Source organism: Pleurodeles waltl, chromosome 8 (assembly GCF_031143425.1).
Source record: "Pleurodeles waltl isolate 20211129_DDA chromosome 8, aPleWal1.hap1.20221129, whole genome shotgun sequence".
NCBI lineage: Eukaryota > Metazoa > Chordata > Amphibia > Caudata > Salamandridae > Pleurodeles > Pleurodeles waltl.
This window is the reverse complement of record NC_090447.1, coordinates 454,262,884-454,278,657: the sequence shown is the minus strand read 5'-3', so window position 1 is coordinate 454,278,657 and position 15,774 is coordinate 454,262,884. Positions and strand designations below refer to the sequence as shown.

Here is a 15,774-nt window from a genome sequence, read left to right as displayed (position 1 = left end):
TCCCAGAGCACCCCGTTTTCCCCTTCTGCTCGCATGCCCAACAGGTGCTGCCTTTTCTTCTCCCTTTCTAGCCAAATGTACCACCTCTGATCGACCCCTGGCTACCTCACCGGTCTGCCCCCCACCATGTGGTTGTCAATAGTCCCTGTATGTTCCTTGTCATCTTGGTCCTGGGGCCTAGGGTGACCACCCTTCTGTAATTTTCACTGACTGCCCGTAATTTCACCCTCATGTCCATTGTTTGTAGTAAAAGGTTTAACAGACAGCAGTTGTCTATAATGTTGTCCTTTCAGCTGAACAACAAATTCCCCAGCTGAAGTGGAAGGGAGGAAGTCTCCTTTACTGTGTTCCCTAAGGGAGGGGCACACACATAAACAAGAAACAAGCTTTCTTCGCAGGGTGCCTACTTCCCAGAAAGAAATGCAAATGTGTGCATTTGGTTAAATCTGCAATCATAAAAAGTGCTCTGAAGCCAGAAATCGCTTTAAGCTTCCTGTGACAAAGATATTTTCCTTTTTGAGAAGTACTGTTAGGGTGCTACAAGCTGAGCTGTGGAATGCATGCTTTTAACGGAAAGTCATAAAAAAGGTTTACACTTGGTCTAATCTGTATATTACTGAAATACATATATGTTAGATGCTTTTTTACCTTAATTTAAATACATATGCACATTATGTGGCAGACTTTATAATACTGTGTGTAATGCATGTTTAAAATGAGAAATTACACATTCAGAGTGTTTTCATGGACCTTGGAGCTCTAAAACTACATGTCACTTTCCCCTACTACACCAAACAGGATTCAATTATATGGGTCTCTTGTGGCATATGTGGTAATTGCATTAACCAACAGAGGTTTCATGACATAAAATAGTCCATTTCCCACTGTTAGAATTTGGGCCTTTAGATGACTGAGGTATACACCCTTGTCCAAATAGGGACCACAGTCCTAGCCAGGGTAAGTCACAACACAACCCAAATTATCCTGTGTTCACCCTTTGGTACCTTGGCAATGTGTAAAGTATTTTTACAATAACTCGTACAGTAACACAGTAACACCACAAAAATACACCACACATGTTTAGAAAAATAGATAATATTTACTGAAGTAAATACTGTTGAAACAATGAAAATCCAATGTACATAAGCAAAGATTAAATCCCACTAAAACGCTTTGAAACTCAATAGCTCCAACTGGGGCTATCACGGCGTCGTTGATGGAGTCATTTCCAATAATCTGACACCAGAGGTGCCGGTCACGTAGTCACACGGACCCCCAGGCACAGTACCTTTTGAAACGAAAAAACATAGACGTTGCACGGAGTCATGGAGATGAAGCATCGCTGCAGTCGCTGCAGTGTCAGTCCCTTGCTGCGTCCAGGGAGGAGAAGCGACAGTTCAGTCCGGTTGCAGATGGAGCTGGTGCGGCGTCAGTGGCGAGGTGCTGGTTCCTTGTCGATGGATCCAGTCGGTCAAGACGTGATGAGTTGACTTTGCAGCATTGCGATCACACTGTGTGATGTCAGAGGCGTCGCAATAACGTTGGACTTGCTTTGCAGGCTGCAGCCATTGCATGCAGCAATGTCCACGGAGCAGGAGCAGGCTGCGGCATCGGTGCTGGCGCCACTGGATTTGTTCCTGACGTCTCTGAAGTTGGACAACTAGCTAAAATCTAGTAAATTAAATCTTTGCTGTTCCTGAGACTTCAGAACAGGAAGGAAGCTCAATCCAAGCCCTTGGAGAGACCTTTTGGGGAAGGCAGAGTCCTTCCAGCAAAGTCAGAGGCCAGCAGGCAGCAGTTCAACAGCAGGGCAGCAGTCCTTCTCAGCAAAGCGGTCCAGATGAGTCCTTTGGGCAGCCAGGCAGTGTCTAATTTGGTGGGGTCAGAGATCCAGTTTACATACCCAAAAATGCCTTTGAAGTGGGGTAAACTTCAAAGAGTGGGTTTGAAGTGCACAAGTTCTCCTTTCAGCCCAGTCCTGTCAGCCAGGATCCCCATGGGGGGTTATCAGTCCTTTGAAATGTAAGAGAGAGCCCTAGACACCCTTTTAGCCCAGTCCTGCCTACTAGGATCTCCGTGGGGGTTTATCAGTCCTTTGAAATGTAAAAGAGAGCCCTATCCACCCTGCCTGCCCAGGGAGACCCATTCAGAATGCAGATGAATGCAGGTGTGACTGAATGTGCTGTGTTTATGGCTGTCTGGGTGGAATGCACAAGGGGAACTGTCAACCAGCAAAGACCAGATGTGGATTGGAGATAGGCTGTAGGGCACAGATGGCAGTTAGTGCAGAGAAATGCCCACTTTCTAAAAGTGGCAGTTCTAACATAGTAATATTAAATCCAACTTCATCAATAAGCAGGATTTTCTATTACCATTCTGGCTATACTAAATATGACATGGCTATTCCTTCTAGATCAAAAGTATATGAAGGCAATTCTAATGCTAGCTTATGAGAGGAGCAGGCCTGTAAGTAGCACCCTGCCCTATGGGTTACCTCGGGCCTACCTTAGGTGTGACTTATATGTGGAAAAAGGGGAGTTTAAGGCTTGGCAAGTAGTTGTAAATGCCAAGTCGAAATGTCAGTGAAACTGCACACACAGGCCTTGCAATGGCAGGCCTGAGACGTGGTTAAGGGGCTACGTATTTGGGTGGCACTATCAGTGCTGCAGGCCCACGAGTAGCATTTAATTTACAGGCCCTGGGCACCTGTAGTGCACTTTACTAGGGACTTACAAGTACATTAAATATGCCAATTGGGTTTGAGCCAGTGTTATCATGTTTTAGAGAGAGAGCATATGCACTGTAGCACTGGTTAGCAGTGGTAAAGCGTCCAGAGTCCTAAAGCCAACAAAAATTAGGTCAGAAAAAGAGGAGGAGGAAGGCAAAACATTTGGGGTGACACTTCACAGAGGGCTATTTTCCAACACCCACTAAATAGTTTAACTTTCATTTATTTTTCATTTAGGGTGTGAGTCATTTTATAGATAGTTACTTGAAGGTGAAATATCAACAAAACAGTTGCAGAATATTGTGTTATTTTCATCAAAGCCTTTGATTTTGCCTTGCGTTCACTGACTCTGCCCCCATTGTAGTATTCATATTTTTTTAATGCAGTTTATCTGCTGCTTTGAAGAATAGTTATGTAGGCCCGGATTTAAATACATTTCACACAGTGCACCAAAACAACTTGCCGCACTGCTTGAAGGGAGAAGGCAGGAACACTCCAAATCATAATTTGGTGCATGCTGTCCTCTGCATGTGCTAGTGCACAACCTGCAGCCTAGTGCCAACGCAGGTACCCTTGTGCAGTGGTGGAAGGTGCCTGTGTCACTGGCTGGATTATTTTCTGTGCAGGACAGGACACCTTCCTGCATGAAACAATCCTTAGAGGCATTTGCCTCTTTCCGAGTGTGTTGCAGGATGCCTTACCTTTATTATGTACCTTTTTTAGTGTCGAGGCTGCGAGTGCACGTGCTAGCTCATGCATTTTGCTTGCAAGACTCTGTTGTGTACAGCAATGGGGAGCCTGCTTGTTGCTTACCATTTGTTGGCTTGTGTGGCACTCTTCTTTACAGCCTCGTAATTCGTCACTGCAGGCCACCCATCATTTCCATTCCTCTGTGTGGAGCAGGGACCAAGCACTGATTGATTCAACTTAATCAGTGCCCGTCCGCTGCTCCCCACGTGATTGAGGTACTATTATGTCCTAAGTTCTAGTGCCTTGCAAATAGGAGGTTCTTGACTGGCAAAAATGTGCCCAGCAGGACAAATAAAATTGGAAAGTTTTATTTTCTAGACTTAACTTTTTATTTTATTTTGTCAACTCGTCTTTTCTCACTTTGCACTCATGTTTTCTTTTAGTTTTGCTTGTGGATGCTGTTCTCAAAAGATGATGATTATCTTGCTCTAAATATTGTAAAGCAACATTGTTTCTTTATTATGTTTAATTTTGGAAATTATACTTTAACACATATTGTGCTGAACCCCCAATCTACCCCACTCTAATTTGCCCTAGTACAATCCATCCCAATCCACCCTACCTCACCCCACACTAGTCCACCCAACTCCAAACCAAACCACTTACTCCAATTCACTCCAAACCACCCACTCTATTCCTCCTAACCAACCCTAATTTAATCTACCCCACCCCCATCTACTCCACTCCATTCCAAAACAATCTGCCCCACTCCAATCTGCCCCAATCCAAACAAATCTACCCCACTACAATCTGCTACACTCCAATTAAAAACAAGTTGCCCCACTGCAATCCAAAACAATCTGCCCCACTCCAATCCAAAACAATCTGTCCCATTCGAATCCACCCCACTCCAAACTGCCCCACCCCAATCTAAAGCAATCTGCCTCCCTCCAGTCCACCCTAATCCAGTCCGCCCCACTCCAAAGCAACCTGTTCCACTCCAATTTTCCCCACTCCAATCTGTCCCACTCCAAGCCAAAACAATACGCCCTACTCCAATCTAGTTCACCTCACTCCAATCCACCCCACTCAATCCCAGTTGATCCCATTCCAATCCACCCCACTCCCATCCAATCCACCCACACAATCCCAATTGATCCCATTCCAATCCACCCCACCCCACTCCCATCCAATCCAATCCACCCCACACCAACTTAATCCACCCCACACCAATCCACACTAATACAATCTGCACCATTCCAATATGCCCCACTTTAAGCCTAAACAATCTGCCCCACTCCAATCCATTCTAATCTGCTCCACTTTAATCTAAAACAAACTGCTCCACTCTAATCTGCCCCACGTCACTCTGCCCCACTCCAGTCCCAAACAACCCACTCCAATCCAAAACAATCTTCCCCGCTCCAGTTCACCCCAGTCCACTCCAATCCACGTCACCCCACTCCAGTCTACCCCACTACAATCCAGTTCGCCCCACTCCAATCCAACTAACACCAATCCAATCCACCCCAATCCAGCCCAGTCCAATCTACCCCACTTCAATCCAATCCACCTCACCCCAGTCCAATCCTCCCCACCCACCACAATCAAATCCACTCCAGTCCAATCCACCTCACCCCACTCCATTCTGATCTACCCCATTCCAACCCCCCCTACTCCAATCCAGCCCACCACACTCCAATCAAATCCACCCACTCCAATCCAATCTCAATCCACCCCATTTATATCCCCTCCACCTTACTCCACTTAAATCCACCACACTCTACCCCAATCAAACCCACCCCATCCCAGTTCAGTCCACCGCACTCCAATCAATCCATCCAGCCTACTCCACTCCAATCCACCCCACTCCAATCCACTCCCCCAATCCAATCCACCTCACTACAATCCATACACCCCACACCATCCCAGTTCAATCCACTCCACTCCTCTCCAATCCATCCTCCCACCCTACTCCAATCCAATATACTCCACCTCAGTACAATCCACCCCCTCCAATCCAACACACCCACTCCCATCCAATCCACCACAATCCATCCCACTGCAGCCCCCACAACCCAACCCAATCCACTCCACTCCATTTCAATCCACTCACCCAATCCACCCCACTCACTTGAATCCACCACACTCTACTCCACTCTATCCCAATCCAATCCACCCCACCCTACCCCAGTTCAGTACATCCCACTCCAATCCATTCACCCCACTCTATTCCACTCCACTGCAATCCACTCCAAACCAATCCACCCAACTCCACCCCATTCCAATCCCATCCACCCCACTCCAATCCAATGTACCCACTCCAATCCAATATACCCCACTCCAATCCAATCCCTCCCACTCCAACCCACTCCAATCCAATCCACCCCACTCCAATCCATCTCACCCAATTGCATTCCATTCCACCCACCCCACTCCATCCAATCCACCCCACTCCAATCCAGTGAATCCAATCCACCCCACTCCAGTCCAATCTAAACAACCCCATTCCAATCCATTTCACCACACCCCAATCCAATCCACTCCAACCCAGCCCTATCACTCCAATCCAAACCACCCACCCCAATCCAATCGAATCACCCAATCCAATCCACCCTAATTTAATCCACCACACCCCATTTCAAACAACCCTACTGCAATCCAGTCCACCTCACACCAATCCACCCTACTCCACTCAGTCCATCCCAATCTACCCCAAACCAAAACCCCACTCTACGACACTCTATGCTACTGAACCAATCAAGTTTACTCTCCTCTACTCAGCTCTATGACACTCTACTCCTACTACAGCACTTCAACAAATCCACTCCACAACACTCTACTCCCCCACTCTTCTCTGGCACTCCACACCATTAACATTTAGCCATGCTGAACAGCAGCCACACTGGTGTACAACATGGCACAAGCATTGCCAAAGCCAATAGCCAATAGCTAATAGCTCATGTATAGGTAATAGGTGAGACCTATTGGTTTTGCCATTGCTTATTCTTTTTTTTTGTTATTGTGTCATATCATCCTGTGACTGTATTTATTTGACACAGTGTATTATTAATTTTAAAGAATTGTACCATAACACTGTCCTCTAGTAATAAAGGGGACTGAGAAAAAGAAATTAATCTAGTCAGTTTCTTAAGTGCACTATGTGTAATCGGGAAGCCTGGTTTAAAATCCCAGATTCCCTCCATGACTAATTTGTGTGATCTTTACTCCATAGTGATATTTGAGAGTGCTTTCAAGTAATTCAGTTTAAGGTAAACTGTGTACAAAAACTCTCTTGTATCTTTTATTAGCCTGTAATGTTTAAACAACCATAACAATAATTAGACAGGAAGGGACACCAGACAATTGGTTTACTTTGTTTACTCCTGATGTTGTCAAGAGAGAGGGTTAAGCAATTTTTAAATCCATTTCTGGGGAATGTGTTACTTACTACACAGCACATCATGGTTGATAGCACCTCAACAACTCTCTGGCAGCATGAAATAGAGTGGGGCAAGACCAAACCATGTGAAGCAAATTGACATTTAATTGCATACAGCAAGGACAAATGCAGCTGCAGCTCCCTTGTAATTTTTGTTAATTGGGCAGTTGTAAGGTGGGCTCAGTTCAGAATATTAAATTTAATATACTTAAAAAAGAAGCCCCAGGATTCTTTTTGGAGATATTCCAATATTTTAGCCCAGTCCACATTATGCAGAGATTTGGCCAGGTAAAACTCCCAGTTGGTAATTTTTCCCAAACTGTATGCCATAGTTTTTAAATTGTTTAGAAACATAATCAAAATGTAGCTGTTGCTGTCCTTCCAAGAAAGTCTGGGTAAATTTGGATAGCGCTGATGCCCTTGACACCGTGCATAAGGGCATTAATTTACTACTGAACTGGGACATAATTTGCCCCTTGTATGTAGCATTCCTAGAGGCAATCACATAAAGACTATAGTGAATAAACAGTGTTATGTAGAAAATAGAAAATAGATGCACTGATAAAGTAGTATTGTGGCCCAGTCCTTGGATCTGTCGGTACAATTGCCTTTTGTCCTGAATTTTTGTCCTGAATTTTGACCCTTTGTCCTGAATTTTTTACAGTCATGTCCAGAATATTATTACAAGACCGGAGGCTCATATTATGCCTTCTTTTCTTACTTTATTTAACATAGCAGCCAAGAACGACAAATCCCAGAAAACCCTGGGAAAAGAACTACAAAATATCGTCACAATGCAGGTAACCAATCATGTATCGAGTATGAGTAAAATTATCTTAACTGCAAGCAACAAGCCCTCTTTTCTTGCTGCTCGCAGTTAAGATAAATACTCTGCTCGCTTTATGAACATTATTTAATGCGTCACGTGTTTTTAATGTTTTAATATTTCGTTATTTGCTTGACTGCCTTACATGCCTCGCGCTTCTCTTCTATTGCATGCGCTGTGTCCTCGGGGCGTTCTTTTCCCTGAGGCATTCGATTTTTGGGCCGTTACACTCTAACGGCTCTTTAGCGTTTCCTCTGAGGGAAGCCTTTCATTCTTGCCCCTTGCTCGATGCGTTGCTGTTTCATTGGCCTTCAGGGATTTCCTTACCCTTGGGGGAGTTGCCAGTCTGTCTCCGGGAGGCTTCCTTGGGCTCTGCCCTGACACATGCCCTTCAATCTCAGCTAGGTTAACCCCTGCTTGTCTGGTTCCTCCTCACCAATCGTTTGTATCTTCTTGTGGGTTTTTTCCTCATTCCTGTGCCAATATTTTTTGGGGCATATTTCTTAATTATTATTTCACACTTGTTTGACATTGATAAACCTATTTTTTATTTTTATTTTTCACTATCATTATGTCTGGGGATGAACAGACCCAGTTTTTGAAAGATAATTTAAAGTCTTTTATTAAAGATTCGGTGCAACATGCCGTTTCTGTTTCCACGTTGGATATTTCCAAAAATGTAGAGGCCTCATTATCTAAAATGCTTCAGCCCTCTGGTGATGTTCCTTCAAAAAAGGGAACGAAACGTGCGGCTCCCTCCCGGGTGCCTCATAAAGGCGTTTCTGTTAAAATTGGGCCTCCTACCCGAGAGGCGAATTCTTCGGGGCTCCCTTCTTCCCCCATTATTGTCACTAACCTCAGAGATACGGACAGTGATGGGGATGACACCTGTGACATTTCTGTCGATCATAATATCTCTGACAATGGGCCTTTGGAGAAAAGGCGAAAAATGTATCCCTCTGATATTTCATCCCTAACACTGTCTGATGATTTGGTGGACCAGTTTGGGGGACCCATGTTCGACCCTACTTCGATCCACCATCCTAATTCCTCTGAGTGGTTTCCCTCTGAGCATGTCTCGGATTATGTTTCTTTTTATTTAAGGCATGCCTTGGACAAGTTTTGCAGAAATAAACTAAGATCTGGATGTCCCCGACCTTCCCTTCCATCTAAGGTGGCTGATACCCCTCTATTGATCCAAACATGTTGCTGTTTTTTTACTAAGTTTGGCAAGGATCCCAAAAAGGGGGTTGAAAGGGCCAGGTCGAACTGCCAGGACAGATTGCTTGATTTGGTTGGTCCTTTAACAAGGATTTTGGACCTCGCTGAGGAGGCTAAATCGGAGGGCGGTCAGCTGGACCCTGAGATTTTGTCCAATTGGGCACAAAGGGCAATTTGAATGCTTGGTAATGCCAATTCTTATATATTGCAGGAGCGACGCAAGAGCCTTTTACTCAAAATTGATCCGAAATTGAGTTCCTTAGCCACCAAAGAAGAGGGACCTAAAGCCGAGGGTCTTCTCTTTGGCAATTCCTGCATAAAGGAAATTAGCAGATACGTCTCAACATTCGCTAGTATTGATAAAGCCCAGTCTTCTATGAAGAATTTTTTTTCCCAGCAGGTTTTTGGCAGGGCCGGCAGAGGAAGAGGTCGCTTTGCTGGCCGTTATTCATCTCGAGGACAATTCCTCAACTGAGGATCCTTTAACCAAGACTCCCAGCAAGATTACCAAGGATACAAACCCCAGTTCTATCCCTGGTGCTTCCGTGGAGGCCGCAGCAGGGGTTTCAAGCCCAAGAATGATCAACTCACAGGTAAGAACTTTCAGTTCTGACCTTCCTCCTGTAGGAGGCAGGTTAGCTTCTTGTCTAGGCGCTTGGTTGTCTCTCACGTCGGATCCCTGGGTGTTACAGACGGTCCAAGGTTATTGCATAGAATTTTACCAACGTCCCTTTCAGACCCACCTTCCGCTTTCTCTTCATTTTTTAGACGATCAGTTTATGTTGGTACAGGGCAAGATACAGTCTCTACTCATGAAACAAGCCATAGAAAGGGTCTCCTTCGACCCTTCTGGTTTCCTAAGCACTATATTTCTTGTTCACAAGAAAAACAACAAACATCAGCCAGTCATAAATTTTAGATTGTTCAACGACTTTGTAGTGTATCATCATTTCAAGATGGAGACGATCCTCCATCTCAAGGACATTCTCCTTCAAGGCGATTGGCTAGTCCGTCTAGACCTTCAGAACGCCTATCTTTCGGTTCCCGTGCATCCAGCTTTCAGGAAGTTCCTTCAGTTTCAGTGGTAAGATTATTTCTTCCAATTCGAGACGCTGCCTTTCGGTTTGTCTTCAGCCCCTTGGTGTTTTACTAAAATTATCAAACCGGTTGTTGCCTTTCTCAGCGCTCAGGGTGTCAGGCTCATAGTCTATCTCGACGATTTTCTCATTATGGCCCAGGACAGGCCTCGTCTTTTGGTCCATCTGGATCTTTGTCAGAATCTTTTGATAAGTCTGGGTTTCCTCATCAATCCTCTCAAGTCAATTCTTATCCCTTCTCAACAATTGGAGTTCCTTATTTTTTTGGTGAATACAGTTGATTCGATTCTTCAACTCCCTCAGTTAAAGGTATACTTAATAAAGAAAGAGATTCAACACGCCTTATCCATTTCCCGTACCTCCCTCAGGTCTTTGGCACGTCTAGTGGGCCTTCTCTCTTCCTCTATTCAGGCCATCTTCCCAGGGCCTCTTCTTTACAGAGCCCTTCAAAGGCTAAAAATTTGTCATCTCCATCAAGGCCTAGCTTATTCAGATTCAGTTGTTCTGGATGCGGAATCCATGGAAGAACTCCTTTGGTGGCTCAGTCACTTGGATGCCTGGAACGGGAGAACGATTTTCTCTGCCGCCCCAGATCTTGTCTTAGAGCCAGATGCAAGTTTGACAGGCTGGGGCGCAAGATGTGGTCAATTCTCGACTGGGGGTTCATGGTCCGCTCAGGAGTCAATACTGCACATCAGTTGTTTAGAGATGCTTGCAGGTTCCTTTGCCATCCAGTCCTTTACAAAAGACAGGGTAAGGTGCACCGTGCTTCTTCGTATGGACAACCTGTCAGTGGTCAGATACATAAATCATTTGGGAGGTACCAAGGGCCTGATGTATCATCACAGCCCATTGCGATTCGGTAATAGCGATTTTTAAGAAATCGCTATTACCGACTCGCAAAGGGCCATGTATCACATTTGCGAATCGGTAATAGCGATTTCTTAAAAATCGCAAATGCTATTACCGAATCGCAAATTGCGATACCGGCCCCATTCGCAGCTATGGGCCTATTGGCCCATAGCTGCGAATTTTTTGCATTTCCAAAATTGCGATTTCTGAACCAGAAATCGCAATTTTGGAAATGCAAAAGGCCAGGGTGCTGGGGGCCCAAGGCCCCCTCTCTTGCACCCCAATTTTTTTTTTTAACATGTAAGGTACACACATGCCAAAAGGGCATGTGTGCTTTACATGTTAAATTTAAAAATGCAGTTTTACTGCATTTTTTAATTTTGCACCAGGTTACCACCTGGTTGCATTTCATGGTATTTTGCAAGTGCAAAATGCAATTTTTGGAAAAATCGCAATTTGTGATTTTTTCCAGCATAGCCTTGCGAACTGGAAATTGTGAATCGCAAATTGCGACTCGCAATTTCAAGGTTGCAACGCAAGAAATCGCAAATTTAGCGATTTCTTATTTGTGGTCTGCGAATGCATTTCATGCATCGCAGACCACTGTTTTGCACTCGCAAACAGCCGAATTTACCGATTCGCACCGTTTGCCTTCCTGGCCAAAAGCCTATGGGAATTCTGCCTGCGGAAAAACATTTCGGTCAGGGCAGAATATCTACCGGGTCAGCTCAATGTCGTGGCCGATTGGTTTTCCAGACATATCTACGATTCAAGCCACTGGGGTCTGCATCCTTCTGTTTTCAATCATCTTTGTTCCATCTCTGGCACTATGGCGATAGACCTCTTTGCTTCCCGTCTCAACCCCCAACTCCCTTCCTTTTTCAGTTGGAGACCAGACCCCTTGGCATTGGCCATGGACGCCTTCCTTCAGTCATGGCCCCCTACCCTCCTTTACGCCTTTCCTCCTTTTCTCCTTATTGCTCGGGTTTTAGCACAAGTTCGCAGACAGCGTTAATCCCTCGTCTTGATCACCCCCTTTTGGCTGTCCCATCCTTGGTATCCAATTATTCTGGAGCTAATTTCGGATTTTCCAGTGTTGATTCCTCCCTTTCCCGATTTACTCCTGAACCCGCAAGGTCTTCCCCATCCCCTAGTCATATACAACGCCCTTCATCTAGTTGCCTGGAGGATTTCAGGGCTTCCTGGAGAACCCCAGAAATTTCAGAGGAAGCTATCCCTTCTATCCAGCAATCATGGGCCCCACGCACAACAAGAGTTTTATAAGTTGGCCTGGATGGCCTGGTGTAGCTGGTGTCAGGACAGGAATTCAGATCCCGTTTCAGCGGATGTAACCTTAGTAGTCAATTTCATGGCTTCTTTAGTGTCTCACGGTAAAGCTTATCAGACTGTTAACACATCCAGATCTGCAATCTCTTCAGAACATGTCAGAGTGGACGGAAGACCTATTGGTGAACATCCGTTAGTCTGCTGACTGTTGAAGGGATTTTGTTTTGTTAAACCTCCAGTTCCTTAATGCAATGTTATGTGGGATGTTAATGCTGTACTTCGTCTTTTTATTACATGGGCAGATAATGATATGTTATCCCTTAAACATTTGTCTGCTAAATTGACAATGCTTTTATGTTTGGTATCTATTAAGCGTGTTTCTGATGTGAAAGCTTCAGATGTTCCCTCTTTCTGTTTTTCCGCTATGGGCGTTTATTTCCAGGTCAGTAGACATACCAAAACTAATTTATCATCTGTGTTTTATCCTTTTTTCCCTCAGAACCCAAGCTGTGTGTTGGCAATTGCTTAAAGTCTTACGTTTCTCAAACTGCAGATCTTAGAAATGTTTCTTCTTGCCAGTTACTAATTTCCTTTCAAAGACCACATAAGGCTGTTTCTGCTCCCACTCTGGCCCGTTGGATTAAATGGCTCATGTCCCTTGCGGGCATTTCTACCCTTTCTTTTGGTGCCCATTCGGTGAGAGGGGCTGCGGCCTCTAGCGCCTTTTGGGCGGGGCTGGGTTGCAGGATATTCTCAGATCTGCAGATTGGTCAAACGTCAATACTTTTAGAACATTTTATTGTAAACCTCTGGATCATCCATTAGACAATGTTATTTCATTGCTTTGAACTAGCATAATATGAGCCTCCGGTCTTGTAATACAATTGAGATTTTCCTAGCCTTGGTGTCTGAAAGGCTAGATTTTATTAAAGACATGGAGGCGAGTATTATCCTGCCGCATTTGTTTTAACCCTCCCTGTAGTTTCCTTCACAGTTGCATTACCTTTGACCAGCTCCGCTACATCCGGCTGATTTTCATTCGGATTCGCTGGGTTCCATTTCGTATCATCGTACTTCCTGGTTACCTGTTCAACTCGTTTCCTTCTTCATGGACTCCTTCATGGATTTTCTGGTTGCCCTGTTGACTTTCTATTTGGTTGTGATTTCGCTCTCAAATAACTCTGACTGACTCTCGCAAGAAAAGAGGGCTTGTTGCTCGCAGTTAAGATAATTGTACTCATACTCAATACATGATTGGTTACCTGCATTGTGACAATATTTTGTAGTTCTTTTCCCAGGGTTTTCTGGGATTTGTAGTTCTTGGCTGCTATGTTAAATTAATTTAGAAAAGAAGGCATAATACTCGCCTCCGTGTCTTTAATAAAATTTAGCCTTTCACACACCAAGGCTAGGAAAATCTCAATTTGCCTCCATACCAGGTGGTCACCCAACTGGGGCCTGCCGGCCTGGGTTGATGTTTCGTCTGTTTCTCCTCCTCTCTTCCCTTGTCTTGGTTTCATGACTGTGTTTGCTACATTACTCTGTATTTTGTATTGTATGCGTTTTTCGGTTTTGCTACTTAATAAAAAGATTTAAACATTAAAAAAAGAAAAAAGACTGAATATAAGGGTTTTTTCTAATTTCACTCCAAGGGTGCGCGCACGTCGGGCCAGGAACAATGAACGTCCTTAGTGGCATCTCCTGTGACACTATAGGAGGTGTTACAACCGCCACTCTGGTTGCTCGAATTAAACAAATAATTTGATTTAAAATGTACACAATGGTCCTGCTGGTCATTATTTGTGTAAAAGTCGCTTGTGCTTTCTCCAGTAAAATTGGTCTCCGGTCTCTGACAGAAATGGAGGTGGCAAGGTAACGAGATAGCTAATAAGTACTGTGTTGGGCGCACAGCAGCTGTCAGTGTCGGAAGTGTGGCACCTACTCGGCAGCTTCGTGAAGCCGCCATATGCCTGAGGTGATTCGGTGGCACATACATTATGCCTTTGATGTACTGATGCAATTTTAAGAAAGTGCAACTTCACCTGAGAACTACTGCGAATCCAATTACCCCTATCTGAGATACCTCAAAATTAACTGAAGCAGCCAAGGAAGCGCGTGCGATAAGACGACTGTAACGTATTGGTGGCACCTTGGCGCCAAAAGAACCGTGAACGCTCATTACAATGTGTCTTCGTCAGAATATGCAATAGTCCGAGGCAAGGAAACAGAGCCAAAAAGCAAAGGATCATTTTGATGCAAAATTACTTTCAGAGTGTTCGGCTGAAGAATTAATCTATCCTAAAGCTGTCCCTTTCTGTGCACAAAAATACATTTTATTATGTACAACTAGTTATGTTAAATTTTTCATTGGTGAAATATTCACCCATTTTTTGTTTGGGTTAATGTTGAAAATGTTCCGTAACTCTTTTGTTTCTGATTTTTGCCGCATATGGAAACAATTTCCTGCAAATGTGAGGTTGTATGCGCCATGTCACATTCACTCTTGGGGCACCATTTATTCTAACTGAAGTTAATTGAATGTGTTGAGTATGAACAGCCGTTAGGAATGTTTGTGGATACAAACAAAAATTCAAATTGTCAGTGTTTGTATACTGCCCCTTGCTTGGGAACCCCAATTTTCTGACCCTCAGCCTTGCACTTAAAACAGCCAAAAATCCCCTAAAGAGGCAGATTTTCTTCTGTGGAAAGAGAGATTTAGGTTCTTTTCCACGCAAGTGTATCTCACATTTATCATGATCTCCGACTTTCATGTATTTTCCATACCTTTTAGTTTTTTCCGCTTCCTCTTTTCGTGTACATTTTACACGTGGGAGACTAATTTAGCTAGAACACGTAATGCAGAGGGCGGCCCAATGTATTCAATTAGTAGCATGCTTGATTTTTTTTCCCCGGGAACATGCCTAGAGTGTAATTTTCTTGAAGATGATTGCCTTTAAAATACATTGAGCAGGTAGCGTGCCTTGTATCAGAGAGTAGATGCCGCACACAGGTTTCACGCAGGCAACTGGCGAAGCACAATTCGCACAATATTCACACAAATTATGAGTACTACGCATGGAAAAAAGTACACATTTCCCCCAGCCTTATTTTAGGTTCTGAAAATAGCTCGAATTCTTGTACTATGAATGAGGATTTGGGAATTCCGACCCTAGTTGCAAGTTTTTGGTGGTCGCACGCCCAATTTATTGGCAGCCACAAAGTCTCTCTAAATTAGTGCCACCGTGAATGAAGTTCAAACAATTAGATGAGCCACCTTTGCTGCATTGGCACGAGTAACATGGTTTTAAATGCCTAATAAGTCGTTCATGCTTTTCATCCCTTTTCAGAGAAAACAATATATTTTGTAGCACATTTTTAGACTGCATCTAGCTTGCAGTTTATGTTCACTTCTGCTTGTTATTTAAATTCTCAATTTCGGCCGCGCGTAAATCTGGCACGTTGTCATAATTTGTTACCTGTCCGAGAGTGGCCTCTGTGGAAGCAACAGTAAGGGTGATTTAATGCTGGGCACTTTCCTTTTTGCAGAAGTGAAGTCGAAAACTCTCCAAGGAAACCCGGGGGCAGATTAAGGTGAATGTACTCTGAAGAAATTATCTTCACCGTCAGTTTC

General features: G+C 44.2%; 1 protein-coding gene across 1 annotated transcript in view; it reads left to right on the top strand.

Moving 5' to 3' along the window:
• AFF3 (ALF transcription elongation factor 3) overlaps positions 1-15,774 on the top strand; it is a 2,012,018-nt gene that overhangs the window by 1,389,961 nt on the left and 606,283 nt on the right. The window lies entirely within an intron of this gene.